The 19,508-nt window shown below is 36.9% G+C and overlaps 1 long non-coding RNA gene across 1 annotated transcript; it reads right to left on the reverse strand.

The window, feature by feature from the left end:
• Nucleotides 1-6,577: 6,577 nt before the first annotated feature.
• On the reverse strand, nucleotides 6,578-12,867 carry LOC145999443 (uncharacterized). The gene is made up of 4 exons (XR_014443388.1): nucleotides 12,789-12,867; nucleotides 10,663-10,812; nucleotides 9,251-9,322; nucleotides 6,578-6,741 (listed from the first exon to the last, which is right to left on the reverse strand). It is a non-coding gene; the product is annotated as an uncharacterized LOC145999443 (long non-coding RNA).
• Nucleotides 12,868-19,508: the final 6,641 nt, after the last annotated feature.

The raw sequence follows: 19,508 nt of genomic DNA on the forward strand, positions 1-19,508 counted from the left end.
TTTTTAACTGTGTTACGTCGGTCATGGAATAAATGCACTAAGTTTTAAATCACAAAACGGATAATTCCAAAAAGACTATTCCTGAAAATCATTACTAAACAAAAAGGACCGGTCACTTAACTTTAACATAAACTGAAATAATTTAAATTATTATACCCCGTTATTCCATGTCCAGACATCAATCCAATGCCACAGTCAAATTCCGATGTCGATGCGGATCCGATCACCCGCGCCCGTGACCAAGGAAGGAGAAGGAAGCTCCTTACTATACCAGTGCCTTAGCTGCAACGTTCTGTTCTCTCTCGGGAGAAAACTTCGCCCGCAGCCGAAGCTTTCCCCCTTTAGTTACAAAGTTCTCCGCTAGGGGAAACAGTGTTGCCAAATTTACTCTGCTCGACGTCCAGAGCCGAGCGTCAAGAACACAATGACGCAAAAACTCCTTGTTAGAATAACGAGGAGGATGTGGTGGAGCTTTTAAAATTATATAAGATATAAGCAAACACCACACAATAAGGAATTCCATGTAATTGCCCTTATTTAGAGATGCTGCATTTTCATCATGGCCCCGGAATGGCAGTTCTTGCTTTGTTAAATAGTAGACGGCGTTAATCAACCTCTTTAATATTTTCCTTTTCTTTTTTACTTTTTCATTGTGTACCCAAAAGACCGTCAATTCTAGTAGGGGTGGCAACAAAACTACTAAATTTAAAGAAACTAGAAAGATGCAATTCAGACTCACTGTGTTTTTTCACTGCAGTATTAAGATGATTCAAATCCGCATACCCTTGATAATTCCAAACACCTTTTTCAGTCGAACGTTGGGACGGGATATTTTTTAAATCCCGACATTCGGAACGGGAAATGTTCGAAATTTTCCGAAGCTCTTGAAAAATCGAATTCTACACGTCATTTTCACCTTAAGTGATTGTTTTTGCATTTCTGATACAAAAACTAAGAATTTCCGATAAGTTCCAGACATTTGCAATGCCGAAAACATCGAGAATTAACAACTTTTTACAATGACCATTCGATATTTCCCGACTGCTCGGGATCCCGAAAAAGTCTGGAAGTCATTTCCCGAAGTCGGGATCGGGACAGGAAATTTTTTTCCCGATCCCGGTGCCGACTTTTCGGGATCCCGCACTCCCGTAAGAATAATGAACATGTTCAACAGTAAAATTTATTCACCACATCACACTCGCAAAGCCAGTCTGAAATTCCATAGAGTTCTTTTCGAAAATGTCTCTCAAAACCTTCTCCAGCACCACTTTTTCCTTTAACATATGTTGACATCGTGAGATTCGGACATGGTCGACCATTGTCAATCACTTGTTTCTTCTCTGAATACGAAAGCGAAGAAAAGGAATCATTTAAATAGTTTTGCACAACACTTTCACTATTCTCCATCTTAAAATAATCACATCACTTCACACCACACGTTTAAAAAATAATGCACAACAATCACGAGCAAAACAACGCGGAACGCGGGGTGAATGAAAGCCAAACCGTTGGGAAGAAATACAACGCCTTGAGAAGCTAACCATGGTGGAGGTTGCAGGGTGCGCATGCGCGGTCATCCTATGTTTTGGCAGTGGTAAGACGTTGTATTTCCACTCCAACGCCCTGGCAGTGCGGGACCGATCTGCCTGCCTGACAACAACTGCGCGCTGCGCCGCGTTCGTAAACTACCGGGCGCTCGAAACTGACAATTAAAGAAAAACGCTCAAAATCGTAATTTATAAAAGTACAGATACTTTCTTCTTTATTTCATTTTCCTTTGGCCGTTGACACACGACTTACACACCCAAAGAAATCGCCACTGATGCTATACTCCTTTTTCTAGCCTACATTTCCAGATCCGTCGATGCATAACACGTGATTTTGATTCGGATATATCTGAAATCGTAGATTTACTTTTGAAAATACACTAAAATGCAAAGAATTTTCTGCCAAAGTTATCATACAATAGGCATTAAAAATTTAAATAAAATAATTGAGTCTCTCAGATGGCGTGGTGGTAATGTTGTCGCCTTGAAATCAAGGGGTTTGATTCCTGTTAATTGTACAGCGTACAGAGGTTTGAATCGCACTCTGAACTGGATCACAAATCCAGATTAGCCTGAACATTGGGGTTAACTTAAAACATACGCTGATAAGTAAAATTTATTTGAAATACGAGTCATACTACATCACTAAAGCTATGCGAAGCCCTCCTATACTTCACCCACTTTCTCGACATTTTTACTATGAAGAGCTCTTTTTCCTATTTGTTGTCCAGGGTAATGTTGGAATAGTTTAACCAACGAATCAATGAATGTGTAAGGATCGAATTTTACTGCTCTCTTGTGCACATTAATTTGCTCACGGGTCCCAAAATGCAACTTTTTTCTCTCTAAAAACATTTGACATCGCCTAGAAACAAACGTTTGCTGAGAAAATCCCATATTCAAAGGTTGAGTCTCGTTTAATGACCCAGTAGTTTTAAAAATAGCTATGTTTATGAATACATCTAACAATCACGTAATAATTTAGATTCGTACACATAGGCTATATATACCTGTTCGTGTCACATACTAAATGGCGTCCTATGCAGTACATGTACAGGGCATCGTATATGCTTTAAGATAGATTTAAAGAGTATCTTATTTCACACGCAACATTCACCACTTCGGTCATGTAAAACCGTAGCAATAAATAACGGTAAGCTATTGTTGTTCGACAAACAGTATTGTTGGCAATATTGAGCAATTCGATTTCAAATTTCGTCTGTTATCAAGAGCTGAAAAATTACATGAGATGTGTTACTATCAGTTAATTAAGTGCTCCATCTATTATATGTACAATAAATAGTTTGGGTCTACACTTGTGTACATCTGACTCTATAATGCAATGTGTATAGGTATTAGAGATTCTCTTACACATATACGCATTGCTGAAGAACCTGGCCATGCCTCACAGGGAAACAATTTCTGATAACACAACAGTTGTGTGAAAGAAGTGTCTCATCAAGAATTCCTACGCAGCAAAATAACATTTTGCTGACTGGAAGCTGATAGGTTGTTCTTTAGTAATTCGAGGGTGGTAAATCGAAAACCGAAATCCGTTTTTTTCTATCACGTCAGGTTTCGGAGGAAAATAGAAAATTATCTAATATTAGGGATGTATATTTAGAGCAATGAAACATAAAAGTAAAAAAAAAAGTAAAGTGTTCCCCTGTGCATAGCACCATGCCATGAAGGCATATAGGGGGTGTGGGGGTAACGCCCCACACTTTCTTGATCCGGTCGTGAGTAGGGGTGATGTGATCAGCATCACGCCCCTGACCGCCTTTACCTCCCAGGGTTTCCATGCTATTCGACGCTTCCACCGTTAGAAATGTTCCCGGATTTGAACCGGCCGGGGATCGAACCCGGGACCTTGAGCATGGAAGTCAGACGCGTTACTATGAAACATAGTAGTCCGTAAAGAGGTCACAAGATGGCAGCACATGGAATATTATAATGAATATTATTTCAATCAGTTTTTCGAACATTGTTAACCCCAAAACAAAGGACAAATATTATTGACTTTGTAAGGAAAGCATATAGTGCATATTTCTGAATTAAATTGGGTGACCAAGATAAATCCTGGGCACCTCATAAAGTATGCAGGACCTGTGTAGACTGAAGGAAAGAAATATGTTGGCGTCGTGAACAACCTTCATGTATCGGGACAGAGAAAGGCATCTATTAAGATATGTTCAAAGGGACGAAGAACTTGTCTATTGTGCAGATGTGAAGGGACTAATTGAAGCTATGGTGTACATATAATGCAGAAGAATGGAGGCTTTTTTGATAGCTCGAAGAGGAGTTTGAAGTGTGTGTTGCTAGATAATGGCAATAAGTTAGCATCCATTCCTGTTGGCCACTCCGTACATTTGAAGGAAAGCTACGAAACAATGAAAGAACTGCTTTGAAAGATAAAGTATGCAAATGACAGTTGGCTTGTGTGCGGAGATCTCAAGGTCATTTCAATGTTACTTGGTCAACAAGCAGGTTTCACAAAATATTCATGCTTTTTGTGTTTATGGGACAGTCGAGCAAGGAACGAAGACTGTGGCCTGCCAGTAAAAGCTTTGAAGTCGGGGCGAAAAACATCCAGAACAAGCCGCTTGTTGATCATAAGAAAGTGTTACTTCCTCCACTGCACATTAAGTTGGGATTAATGAAGCAGTATGTAAAAGCTATGGATAAGAATGGGGCTTCCTTTAAATACATTTGCTCAAAATGTCCTGCATTGACGAATGAAAGTAAAAGCAGGTATTTTTGATGGTCCTCAGATAAGGATGCTAATGAAAGATGAAGAATTCTTACAAACAATGAACCGCACAGAGAAAGATGCTTGGTGTGCCTTTTCTGATGTCATTACAAACTTTCTTGGAAACTTCAGGGCGCACAACTACGAGGTTCTAGTTGAAAATTTGTTGGTGACATTTCAAAAGTTAGGAGTAAATATGAGTGTCAAGCTTCACTTCCTGCACAGCCACTTAGATGTATTTCCGTCCAATCTTGGTGCCGTAAGTGAAGAACAGGGCGAACACTTCCACCAAGACATAAAAAAAAACATGGAGCACCGATATCAGGGGAGATGGAATGAAAACGTGATGGCCGACTATTTCTGGTGCTTGCAGGACGTTCCTGAGGCCACCTACACTGAAAAAAATAAAGGTGTGGAAACTCACCTTTTGGGGTGAGTTTGGCTTGTCACAAATAGACGTCCCCAAAAGGTGAGTTTCCACACCCCATATTGGGGTGAGTTTTTTCTCACCCTAGTATAGAGTGTGTTTTTCCTCCCATAGGGTGAGTTTTCTCACCCTAGTATAGAGTGTGTTTTTCCTCCCATAAGGGTGAGTTTTCTCACCCTAGTATAGAGTGTGTTTTTCCTCCCATAAGGGTGAGTTTTCTCACCCTAGTATAGAGTGTGTTTTTCCTCCCATAAGGGTGAGTTTTCTCACCCTAGTATAGAGTGTGTTTTTCCTCCCATAAGGGTGAGTTTTCTCACCCTAGTATAGAGTGTGTTTTTCCTCCCGTAAGGGTGAGTTTTCTCACCCTAGTATAGAGTGTGTTTTTCCTCCCATAAGGGTGAGTTTTCTCACCCTAGTATAGAGTGTGTTTTTCCTCCCATAAGGGTGAGTTTTCTCACCCTAGTATAGAGTGTGTTTTTCCTCCCATAAGGGTGAGTTTTCTCACCCTAGTATAGAGTGTGTTTTTCCTCCCATAAGGGTGAGTTTTCTCACCCTAGTATAGAGTGTGTTTTTCCTCCCATAAGGGTGAGTTTTCTCACCCTAGTATAGAGTGTGTTTTCCCTCCCATACGGTGAGTTATTCTCACCCTAGTATAGAGTGTGTTTTTCCTCCCATAGGGTGAGTTTGAGGGGTTCGTGAGGAAGAGGTAAATGATCTTCATTTAGTATAATAATGCTTACCTTTAACCTTGAAGAATCAGTCAGATATTTTCTATCTTATCCAATATGAATTCAGAATAAGATAGAGCAATCATAACTTCATTATAATTTCTTCCCAGATGGCAAATGTATCAAAGTAGAGAAATGCAATGTTAACTCTTGCATTGTGTAATATACGACATCACAGTGAAAACAGTGTTTCTTCATTTAATGCGTTCAGATTTTAATGTGATTAATTGTCTTCTTTATAAAAATAATACCATTCAATTCAGCATTAAAATTTGACAAAGCTTAAAAATCTTAGAGGAAACTAAATGCAGAACGCTCACCAAGGTATTCATGTAGAAGAACAAGCCATCCCTAAATTACATGAAGCTTGCAAGGAATATTATGTATCGATTTCTAAATCATACAAAAAAGCCGCAACTTTTAATGTACATACATATTTTCCAATAAGTCTTTTTTGAGACTTCCACTTGATGCTTAGAAGCCAATTGGGACTGGATATATGTACAGTCACATACACTGCTGGGTTGTAATGATTTAACTGAAAGTCAATGGTGCTGTTACAACCCAGAAGTGTCCTTGAGTGTACAATATAACATGAAGGGTATTGATCTTCAGAAGTCACACCTGTTAATTATAAAATAACAACTTTTTTCTGTACTGTTTGGAAAGCAACACTCATGCTCACATACATTGCTAGGATAAATAAATGACATACTTAACACAACAAAATACTGTATACTTGTATATCCGTAGATAAATTTTATGTATACGTTGGATGCAAGTATATACATACATGGTAAGGGGATAATCTCTGAAAAATACTACCTTGCCACTAAATGCATACACATTAAGCAATAATTCAACCTTACCTTTCCTTTGCTGTTGGTTCTGCACACTCAGTTCAATGCCACAATCATTACAATGTGAGTGATTTTTGGTGCTTTTAGAACCTATTTCAGTACTTTAATAAATTAATTAGAAAAGAAAATGTACATTCTTAAGAAGGCAGAGCAAATTTAGTAGAAGTTATAAATGTTCATATACATAATTTTTAACCACTCTATTTCAAATACAGAGCTTAATTTTTTTCGCCCCAAAGATTAGGTTGAAGAAATAAAGTTACCAGTTAGCAAAAAATTCAACTTTATTTACAATATTCGTACATTTCATCTTGCAATAATTCAACATAGTTCTCACAATTTTATCCAAAAAAAGAGGAATTTTACTTCATTGCTAAAAATTTGCATGCTGTATTCCTTTAAAATGTCTGTATGGAAAGGCGTCCATGATCTGAAAGGAGAAAAAATGTAAGAGTAAATAAGAATATAACCAAGAATGCATTTAGGTCAGAGTGTGATAGTTTAGAATGTACTTATAACATTTATGAGTCTTAATACTTCCCTGAAAAGTATACTAGTGATGTGTGCATACAAAGTGATTCAAGCTTGAGTAGCCAGCCTTCATGGATGAATGGTTACGAAAGCATGCTAAAACGCCTGGGGTGTCGAGTTCGAATCCCAGCCTGAGCACAGGTGTTCTTTGTGAGTGTCCATTCATCCATTCCATCATATCATCACTCATCCTCATGTTCGCAATTAGCCCAAAAGTGGCAGAAATGCGAAGAAAAATAAACAAAATCAATCAGTCAAGCTGCTCAATTGATAGATTGACTTGGTGTTTTAAGTCCACTTTATGCACAATATGGCTAATCGAGACTGGACCTGCGGTTCAAAGTGGGATCCGAACCACTATGTGCCTCCACAGGGTATCGAACCCAGGACCCCTTGATTACAAGGCAACGACCTACCACTGCACCATCGGGGAGGCCCTCAAGCTGATCAGTTTCTACATTGAATGCAGTAGCACTAAATTGGCAATTTATTTTACACAGCATTTCCCATAATATTTAAAGCTCGGGGGGGGGGGGGGTTAAACCCAGTAACCCCCCTTGCGTGCGCCACTGATTGAATGAACAGGTGGAGGGACTAAGAGTATGTCACCCTATTATGCAAAGGTAATATAAACATGCATGCTTTTATTTCATAAGCAAGGGCCTATACAAGGAGGGTGATGATGGGGCTATAAACAGGCAGGAAAAAATAGCGAAATGAGGGCTGACTACTGGGCACGCCACAGCATATAACTGGAAATGGCACACTATCTTCAAAAGTAAGAAATTACTTTAGGATAATATTTTGTGCTGAAACATCGGTGTCGGGAGATGGAGGTGGAACATATCCGTTGACCCCCCCCCCTACCCCCTGGAATTGCCATCGGCCATTTCAAGTCACAAAAAGCAGAAGTTGTTATAACATAAATAATGTTTAGAAAGCTTTTATTGAAAAGTTAAAACTTAAAGATAAAACAGAATAACTGTGCATTTCAGTACACTAACTGTGTAAAATGTAAAAAAAAAAAAATTATTGTAATAAGGAAAAGTTGTACTTGATATTCATTCATCTAGTAGTTCTCCCAAAGGATTTAATAATAGTAATAATAATAATATAATTTTATTTTTTTGTTATAATAGTTATTACTGTAAAATTATTATCATAACCATGATTCTTATTGTTAATATTTGTTCTACTATTAAGTTAAGTCAATGGATTGCCCCCCAATACACACACACAAACACCTTTCTGGTGTCGCCTAAGAGCTCAAACAGTACCATTCAATGTTGGTGTGAAAAATATTTTTTTTTACTAATTTTTGAGTGTTTAGCTTTAGCTTTCTTTTGTTTCTGTTAGTTCTGCAGGGTGCGAAATCCTGGGGGGACAGGGGGATTTCCCACCACCAACAATCTTGACCTTAAAAATCCCCCCACCAAAAATTTCCGGGGGGAAGATTTTTTGTTATAACAAACGAAAGATAAGCAATTACTTTTAATTTCAAATATACTGTACTAAGAATAATATCGAAAACACACACAAATTAGTGTAGTTGTGAGTATTGAATGCTTTCTCTCTCAATAAATCATTAACAAATCAACACCAATACGCACAATTAAAGTAAAACAAGAATGCAAGAAAATTATAACTATGAAATCTAATTGATTTATATTAACATAAAGCACAAACAAAACAAAAACTTACACATAATAAAAGCACTTCAACTATTTCATAATTTATAACATCTTTAACCAAGTTACTAAAGGAATTAGTTGGCTGCTTTACAATATCTGATATGTATAAAAGTAACAAATTAATTTACTTTTAATAATACACACATGTGGCGGAGGGGGAATGTAAATTAAGAACTTTCTTCCCCCACCAGTTTTCAATGATTTCGCACCCTGTAGTTCTGTCCTGTCAAAGTGTATGTGTAAACATCATGTAGCGAAAAGGCAAAAAGATTTTATTTATTCTGTACATTATACTAGCATGTAACAGCACAGTGCCAGAAGGAGAAGTGAGTGGATGCCTCATTCCATCCCTTCACCCAGCAGACAAGAGACACATACACTTGACAATTTTAAATATTTTCTATAGAAACAAGACATAGCTACATGAAAGTTCAACTCTCCAAAAATAAAAGCATGGATATGATTCTGTTTTCAAGTAGCAGAAATAAAGTTCTATTGAAAGTTTAGAAAGTATAGAAAGAAATACATAAAGATTATAATTTGTATATTTATGCTAAGGTGAATTTTGGAAATGCATATCCAAAGATTATTAATTACAAAATGAAAGGTGTGTATGTATGGTTCGCACACGCAGCATTATATTTTACGTTCCTAGTTCTATTTATGTGATTCTGACATTTTCAGATTACATACAGGTTAATTGATTTATTTACTTACATTTCCATTTACAAAATCAGGATCATCTTCAAACATCAGATGTGGTTATTTTAGTTAAACAGCATTCAATGTCTGAAATAAGGAATAAATTTAAATTAGATTAATCTTGAAAGTAGCAAAAATTTAACTTCTTCAATACAACAGTTTATTGTACAACTATATTTCTTAATAGATGGAAGACTATTTGAAGCGTTCAAGTGGATTTAACATATAAAAGTTAATTATCATGCAAAGTTAGTATCATTTGGATCCCCCCAGCAATTTAAATTCTCCTAAGGAATGTCTATATATACAGTGGAAGATTGAATGAAAGAAACCCAGAATGATGAAAGTTTAGATACTTTTCAAATAAGAATTAATTTCTTTATCTGTGTGTTTTCTTCTACATAACATCTCAAAATGAATTTAATTTCCAAAGACAAAATTTGTATGTAGGCTTTTACAGGGTAACTGATAGCCAATAAATGTAGCATCACAGACCCTCACTTTGCAAGTTGAAAAGAGAAAACAAATAAAATGTATGAATCACTTACTTCATCCCACATCCACAAGAACACTAAATTGTACACAAGCAGCAATCGATTCTCAGAACTTAAAGATGCTGACACAGAAGTATATTTGCTGTGTGGTCTAGTCAACCATTTTTTTTCAATGATCCTCCATGAAATTAATTGTGTAACAAAGATATTAGGAAAGGTATGTAAAGAGTGAGATGCATAAATATTTCCCGGAGAAGTTCAATGCAGTTCAATTCCTTAAATACACGTGGGACGTCAAAAAATATTGAAAATTATGAACAACTTGCCTGGTAATATTTTAACATCTCGCTGTACACATTGTGTAATTAGTATGCCATATCAATTTCCAAATACTTCTTAAGACAGTCACAACAAAGTTTTACACTCCAGCCTACACTGTGTATAACTATTAGTACTGTCCTTCCCAGTGGCGAACACTCCCTTTGAAACAGAAATAACCGAAGCTATGAGACACCCACCCACCCTTTCCTATTTCCAGATTTGTTGTTTGAATTTGTTTTTAAGTCCACTTTATGCACAGAAAGGCTAATCGGGGCTGGACCTAAAGTTCAAAGTGAAATCTGAACCACTACCGAGTATGGAACCTCGGACTCCTTGATACATGTATTTATGTATGCATGTACTTTTGACACTTTAATTATCTTTTCACACTCACTATGATGACTAAATGTTCAATACTAGCTGACCACCTCTAGCGTGCGCTACACCTGGGTACGTATAGTGGTCGCCACTGGTCCTCCCACCTCAACATATAAGCTTACTTCCTAAGAGACCTCTTCATTTCAAGTTCCTACAGCTTAAAACTTATGAAAATAATGAATAATAAATTCCCTTGAAAAGAGAACAAAATTAGATTTGAACTACTCTACTTACATTGCATATCTGTGTAAACCCAACCCATGCAGGATCCTTGAAAAACTGCTATCGGTGATGAGTGGCGAAATGTTCAGTGTAGATTGGAACTAAGGCGAGTGTGTTTGTGGGTATTATCCGTATTCACTCCTCTCTATGCATGGCACATTCCTGAAAGGGAGTTGAAAATTAAAATAATACTTAAAATTTTATGTTACACAACCATATTTATGTGTAAAAGAAATCTAAGACAACACTCTAAAAGAAATTCTAGCTGCTGCTTGAAATTGTAAGTTTTCTTAACTTAAATTGTTAATGTTTAGAATCCCCCAAGGACCGAAAATTAGAAGATACTATGGACGCACACTACAGAAAACCTCACGAATATCAGCGTCTGAATGTGGGAAGGCGATCATTGCTCCCGAAAATTAATGTCAAGGTATATTTAACTTTCACGCCCTTGTTTACAATGTGTCTTTTTTCCTTTAAAAAATTGTGAATTAGATGCAATCGACTACAACGAATGAATGGAGTTTAAGCAGCAGCTTACAAATCTTATAAACTCTTACAGAAGCCTGTTTTGTAAATAATATTTCCCATGCAAATTAACTTTACGTCCCACAGTATCCCACGCATTATTTTGGCCTCTTTACTTAAAAATCAATTACAAATCCCTCTGAGGTACGTTCCAACAGGCAATAACGAAAGATTATAAATTATGCGCAACAAGTTACTTTACAACTTTAGGAACATCACACACCAAACGAAGGTGCCAGTCGCAGTCAGAATAGTCGACACCAAAGGGGGCTCTAGCCCACAACGAAATATTTTTGGCCCATCTCCTCCTAACACAAATAGCCAACAGTTAAAAAAAATTGGGATTGCTTACAGCGCAGCGAGAATCACACAAGAACAGAAGAACACAAAGAGAGAGAGTGAAAGAGACCGAAGATACATTGACAGCGAATGACAGAGAACATAAATAGAAGGAAATGGGAAAGAGAGAAGGAAGCGTAGAAAGAAAGAGACAAAAGGTAAAGAAGAATAACGGAAATGGAAACAGAGGAACCAAGAGAGCAGAGAAAAATTGAAACATATGAAAACGGAGAAAGAAATAAAGATGATAGAGAATCCTAGTAGCAGTGATAATTGTAGTAGGGTCAACCTTTGTAACGTTGTTCCCCCAAACATCCACATATTCTGTTTAAAGTAAGATTATCTTTCGTTTGTACCGGATTGTATAGCATTTACTTTCGTTTGCAACATTACAGAGTTCGAGTATTCACAAATTGAACTTGGGGGGGGGGGGGGGACTTCAGGTAGCCCATACAGTTTTATCCCAGCGCATTTTTTCCATTGTACCGTAACGATTTGAGAGTAAATTAAATTAATATTTGAAGTTCCCTCGCCCCCAACTTTAAAATGAAGGACAAAATCATTACGTTTGTACCATTGAAATAACTAAACTAAACAACTAAAAGCTCCCCATCATGGAGGAAGAAAAAATCAAGCAACTTCTTGGATAGAATTTCGTTTGTGCACTTGAAATTTTATTTTTTATCGTTATAGTTTTCCAGTTATTTCTCTCCAAAAATGGGAGTGGGATGGACGGAAACGAACTTAAACCATGATTTCTGTCTCCGTAACCATAGGCGTAAATTGGCGGGGACAAGGACCCCCAAAATTTTCACATTTGTTAAAATCTTCAAGTTAGGCGACCTGAGGAGCAAAGTAATAAAGAGTAATATTTGTGATTTCGCTAGTTATTTAAATGTCTTAGCACGTCGAGCTGCGACGCCAGGTGTCCCGGGTTCGAATCCCGCTTGGGCATGGTTGTTTGTAAATGTCCATTCATCAATTTCATCACTCATCCCCATATTCTCAAAATTAGCCAAGAGGCACAAACCGCGAAGTAAAATAAAACGAATCAATCAAATCAAATCAAACCATCACGAATGCCAATCTTCGGACGAGAACTATTGAAAGGGCTCACACTGCATGCTAAACAGTGCCCTCTCACCGTGTACTGTCATTATTTCGAAATGTGAAACACATTTTGGTCTAAGCATTTAGGATAGGACAATCTGAGCATATATAAAGAAAACTTACAGTGTAAAAATATTGAAAACGTTATTGAACTTACTTACCTTCGAATCCTGCTTTCTTATCTTCACTTTCAAATACCCACTCAGCAGACAAACTATTCTGGCCCACGGCACAGACGACCTCACACAATGTCAACGGCAAGGTTATTCTGGGCCTGCTTGTCCCAGACGACCTTCGATTGGTCCACACGAAAAGCGCGCCGTATACGACGCGTGACTTGCAACAAAAGACACTAAAAGTGAATGTCCTTTAAACAAAGCAACGATCTTTGGGGGTGGGGGTGGTTTAGACAACTTTTGTGGCAGGCGGATCCACTGGGAGGGCGATGGGAGCGATCCCAACTGCCAGTTCTTGGATATGATATTATACCTGATATTTTTGAGACTCAAATGTTCCGACTTTTATCCCCAAATTTAAAAGGCTCGATAATATTTATAAAATAAGTCAACCTTATGATCAAGATAAGCTAATCGAAACTGACACTACAGTTTAAATTTGTATTGAATCACTGTGCAATATGCTTCAAAATGAAATCGAACTGAGACTCCTTGAGGGAATAGGTTTTCGTGTTCTGTGAATATTCACTATATTTCTCATATCTGCTCATTCAGATTACATTGTGGCAATAGGAGGTCAAGAGGCATTATGATACAATAATAACCACCTATTCCAGTCCTCGACCTCTATTTTTGCAAAGGAATTCTCTATCTTCTAGAACACAAAATCAGCTTCGTTCCTGTTTACAGTATAATATGTTGTTTATATATAGCAGTGTAGTGTATGTTAGAATTGAGGTTCGGTGAGGTGAGGCATTCGAATGAAATTCGCCCCTCCCAGCTGTAACTTCTGGATCCGCCACTGGTTTGTGGCAATTTGAAAGCGCTCTGTGGATACCAAAGTCCTAAGAAAATAAAGGACAGAATTTCTCTCCTCCACAAATTGATTGAGCTGGTTTATTTTATTTCGCTTTTGTGTCACTTTTGGCTAATCGCGAAGATGAGGATGAATTGATGATATGATTAAATTCATGAAGGGACACTCGCAAAGAAAACACATCCCCAGACCTGGATTCGCTGCGCTACCCACTCCGCCATGGAGACCGGCTTTCCTTCACAGAGATAAGTACTTCATAATAATATTAATGTAGAATATAATATTGTAATTCTCATCCAGGAACAGCCCTATAGTAGGGAGGTGGGAGGATAAGGGCAGTTGATTCAGGTTCCGCAACAAACAACTTCAAATTTCCCCAGAACTTATTAGTTAATAGTTGACATTGATACTTTCTAATACACATGATTAGTTGACCAAAAATCTAGATTTTTACCCCCTAAAAAACTAATGTGAACATGAGAATGTTTTTTGACGCTTTTATATAAAGAAAACTTCAAACTGCGTTTATTGTGTAATGCTGGTTATTATCAGTTCGTTACAATAATCTGTAATTAAAATTTTATAATAATAAATGAGTATTTAATGTCTTATTGTTGAAAATATTGTCTTTGCATTTACTGTAGTGTCCTAATATACTGATTGGAACAAAGAACTCCAGAAAATATAACTTATATGGTGGTCGTTACCAAAGATAATGTACTCTTCCTGCGGGATTTGTAAGCAATAAGTTCTTCTCAATAAGGGGACCCCCACGGACAGGGTGCAGAGCTGTGGTGCAACGCTCTCGTCACTTGGTGTCCAGGTTCGAGCCTGGGTGAGTGACTGTTGAAATAGCCATTTCCATAAGATAAATTATTTTCCTGTATTTGTACATATTGCCAATGGACACGAGAACTTGCGAAAAATAACATTTTTTAAAAATAATCCAGATAGTTAATAAACAAGCGTGAATGTGAAGATATGAAGGACGTATCATCCAAAATACAATAAGTAACTTCATTTTTTTTAACTAGTCGTTGAATGCAGGGTCTTGTACTACTAATAAAACTGTATCTTAGATAGTGGTAAGCAGGAATAATGCTGTTTTCTTTTCCTTCTCACTGGCAGGCAAACACGTCATTCGAGGTATTACATATATCGATTGCCTTCGACTGTTGACTAGAACAATAGAAAACCAGATTTTTTTAAAGGAAGATCGGCCGTTGGTATAAAATTTATTATTACGTATTATGATTATTTTGATTGATTGATTTGCTTTATTTTACTTCGCTTTTGTGCCACTTTGGCTGAAACCGAGCACAATTTAAAATGAAGACAAGACCGAGAGTGACAGCCGTCTGTATAATCGAGACTTATACTGTCCGAAAGCCTTGTATTGTTCAAGGATTTGGTAAATCGTAGTGTAAATTATTTTTTGAATTCGTTATAATCAAAATTTCTATAATATGCAACTTGATTTACTTTTTATTTAAAGATGTTTAATTTTCTAAAACTTTCGTTTTTAAGTTATATTACTAAATGTCTTTGAACATTTCTTATATATTTATTATTGAGATAATCTAAACGAGACCGAGGCTTTTCCTTCGGGAAAGAAAGAGCAACGAGAACGAGTCTGCTTACAGCGACGTCTGGCGAAGAACGAAAGGTTCCTTCATTCACGACTCTCGTCTCAGTTTGTAACCTAAATTCATGTTGCACTTTTATTAATTTTTGTAAAAGTAATCCTATGTTCAATGGCATTGATTAACTTCAGTTGACCATATTTTGAGAAATCTTACGTGCCAGTATAATGCAAACTGTCTGAAATAAATGTAATAAGTTAGCTGTGACCGAGCACGTTGAATAGTAGACTCAAGGATTTTGCTACCGAATGCTTGACGGTCAATTAGTTGACTTATGAAAAGATCCACGTATATATCCAAACCAATAATAATAATAATCTCTTGATTTAGTAGGTGACGTGCGCGTGGATTACAAGGAAGCAGAATTCTTTATAGGGGTGGTCAGGCCAACAATAAAATTTAAACAGTAATATTAATAACAATAATAATTATCATGCTTATGATTATTATTGTTATAAACTAATTGAAATAAACCAATTTTATTCCAAATGTATTATCATTACTAACAAGAGGTTTAGTAGCTGATCTTGTTGAAACCTACAATTTGAATTTATGTTGATGTATAAAATTGTAGGATCCACTGTTTTATTTTATAATTATGTATTCAATTTTTTAATTTTGTATAACATAGTGGTTGTTTAATCGTTATCATCACTTCAATAAATATGATCATTACTATTATTAGAACAATACACAGTTAATTGCACAATATTATATAACAATAAACAATTATTAGTATCAGAGATATAATGGATCTCATTGAAAACTGTAACTTGAGGTGTGGATATGCTAACTTGTTATGTTATGTTATTCTGCAGCTTATGTATTTTATTCGTGTAACTTTGTGCTTTTGTATTTGTATTTGACTTAGTGCTGTATAAGGTTTCATACTGTGCTCAACACTTAAAATAAACGATTATTATTATTATTATTATTACTATATCCTCCTTGGAGAGAATTTTCTTCTCGATCCACTTGATAAATGAATTTCCAGCGCAACAGTAACTTGACTGAGATGCTTATAGTCATTAAATTTTGTTATTAACTTCTATAATAATAATACCCGTGGCTCTACAGCCCTCGAAGGGCCTTGACCTATCTCCCGGCTGCCAGGCTCCATCCCACAATCCTACCTAGAGGTGTGGAGATCTTCAACCAGTAATGGGGTGACGTGGGGTCAGCACGTCGAACCTCCAGCCGTTATAGGAGATATCCGTGACCGGGTTACACTACTCACTCGTAGCTCGCCAATTTCCTCACGATGGTGGGTTGCCACCGGTCCTATGCACAGGCCGAGAACCCAGAGACTGAACCCAGGCGGACTCGAACCCATGCCGTCGGAGGCCAAAGCACAGCGCCTTAGACCGCACGGCCACGGACGAGGACAATTAACTTTTGTACAGTTTGTTCAAGAAAAAGCTTTCAAAGCTAGTTAGAAATTTTAATCACAGCGTTTATCAGAGGAATATAATCGTGTACCAGAAATAAAACATTGCTTCGACTTGTAATGTCATTCCCAGGGAAGACTTCAGGTTTGGTGCATTGACGCGTGACGCGCACAGCAAGGGGTTGCTCGTTACAAAGGAAAAGGAGAGAAAGTCCAGAAACGGAACTTTGGAGGATATTCACGTATGGTATTCAACACGTCGTTGCAAAATTTATTTGTTGCCACATCTATTTGAAGACAGTGGCTCAGAAAGGGAACCAGTTTGCCTCATTAAATGTAGCGTATATTTGGAAATGAAACAAGAATAACAAATTGGAACTGCGTTTATGGTATTATGTGCTCATTGAAATTAATTAGCTTAACCAAAATTTCTTTTGAATACTTAGATAAGCGGACCTATTTAGAAACTTTTATGATTTTTGTTTATGCAGCTCTAAAGATTTCAAAAATATGGATAAGCATTTTAGGTTGTACATTGACTGTGATGTAGGGGTGGGGGAAAAGTAATGAAAGTTGAATGTCTTCTGTAGTTGCGGTCCCTTGCAAGGATAAAACGCAAAGTGGGATGAAACATTTTCTATTAGACTGTTTGTTGTTGGCGTTACCGCCCTTAGGCATACCTTTTGAATAAATGTAAAAGATAGTCGTTGGTGTAGTAAACTACGAAGCAGAGGGTTTGGGTAAAGTTTGAATATGTCCTTTTCTTTGTCTCATCAGTGTTATCCTCATCGTTACAATTAAGCCATTCGTCAAATTGCAAATTGAAGTATTCGTCACATGTCATATTGGTGGCGTACGTAAGTTGTTTGGCAGAGAACTTTAAAAAAAGAATTTCAAATGCAGGAAGGATGGGAATTCTAGGAACATGACTATAACACAGGCCCGTTTATTTCGGGGGGGCTCATCCTTATCACCACAGGCGTCGCCAGAAATATTTGCAGAAGGGGACAGGCCATTGATTGGTAGAAAGAATAATGACAATAATAATTATTACCAGTTTACCACGGTTATAATTATCATTTTACAATAACAACTATTATAAGTTATTGAAAATAAACCAATTTTAATCAAAATTATTTGTTATTATTATTATTATTGTGTAAATGGAGAGAGACTGCTACTCGATCCACTGTATGAGTGTATATCCAACACATTGTCCATTTTTTTTACATTTTGTACAGTTAGTGTACTGAAATTCATAGTTATTGTATTTTGTTATTATCCTTTACACATTCCGTCAGTAAAGGCTTTAAAAGTTTTGCCCAAATTTTACTCATAAAGTTTATATAGTATGACTTGTCACAAAGAAAACTATAAATTTTGAGAGCTGGTGGATCCATTTATTCTTTGGATTAAATGGTAGAATATAACAATATAAACTGGTTTCTCTATTATACACTAAACTTTTTTCGATCTAATGTTTAATCCTGCTAAGTAAGTAAAATTAATTACCTCTATGCACTATTTAAATTAGATATTTGTAGGATTTCGGGGCTTCAGCCCCCTTAGCCCTCCCCCTGGCTACGTGCCTCATAACAAGAAGGCATAACCCTTCTCTTATGGTCATAATCCTTTACGATAATCCCAGTGACTTCGGAAATATTAAATTTTTAATTGTGGTGGGGTCACATTTTAAACATTAAGTTTATTTTACATCTCAGCACAGAGAATTGTCTTGACGCCTCTCGTTAAATTTACTGTAAAATAGTAAGGTTAAACAAATTATTTAAGCGTTAAAAAATAATTCCAATTACATTGAGTACTCAGGATGTGTACTCCTGGTGTTATATCTGTAATCTGTGTTTTGCATAAGAGCTTCCTCCTAGCCGAAAAAAGTAATGAAATAAGAATAGGAAAAGTGTAATGCAGCCCGACAGATAAGCGTTATGAATGAACACTAGAAATACCGACTCCAAGTAACAAAATTTACTGCTCCAAGATAACATTGATAATGAAGGCACATTATATTTTCATGAGAAAATAACTACAAAGATGCAGTCATACAGGTTCGAACAACAAGAAAGAAGAAATATTGTAAACAAAAAAAAACACAGTTTTTTATGCCTTAATTTGTATGCACTTGCACGATTGCATATGTCACACGTTCTTTCAGGCTATAAACATGTATTTCCTTTGTTTAAGTGAGGAAAAATCATATTTTTCTTTCGGCTTAAATTTTGTTAATTACTGACGTAAAGCAGTGAAATTGTACTTGAAAATAAGAAATGACTATTCAAATAGATTATTCCTGAAATTTACATGTAACATACAGGTATTTATTTCGTACACTTTCTAATTATTAAAACATTACAGGGATCTCAAAACTGACAGGTTTATTCCAAGGTCCCTCGACCGCTAGTTTCCCCCACACGAACAATGTCGACGGACATTAGGTTTTCGACCTATTTTGAAAGTATTTCACGATTTAGTCACTCGAATCAGCGCCACTTGCAGTACAGCGCCTCTGCTGAATATTTAGAGAACTGCTACAGGGTGGTAATTTGTTGGGAAAAGGGTTCAGCAGGTAGAAAAAATTGCCTCGGAGAGCCTGGCAGGGGGTCCAGGACGACAAACGTTGTCATGTCGGCAAAATTCTTTCGCTATGACAAGGCCTGTGAGTGGATTTTCAGTGGGAAAGTTTGTACATGTGGCATCACGGTGCAGCCGAAACTCACCCAAAGGGGTGTATAGGGAAGGTTTTCACGACAGATCTGCACTCACCCTAGGGTAGGGAGGAGAAACTCACTCAAAAGGGTGAGGATTCCGAGTATTCTGACCTTCGAAGCCTCCAAAGAGCG

This window comes from Lepisma saccharinum, chromosome 15, assembly GCF_977018435.1.
Source record: "Lepisma saccharinum chromosome 15, izLepSacc3.1, whole genome shotgun sequence".
NCBI lineage: Eukaryota > Metazoa > Arthropoda > Insecta > Zygentoma > Lepismatidae > Lepisma > Lepisma saccharinum.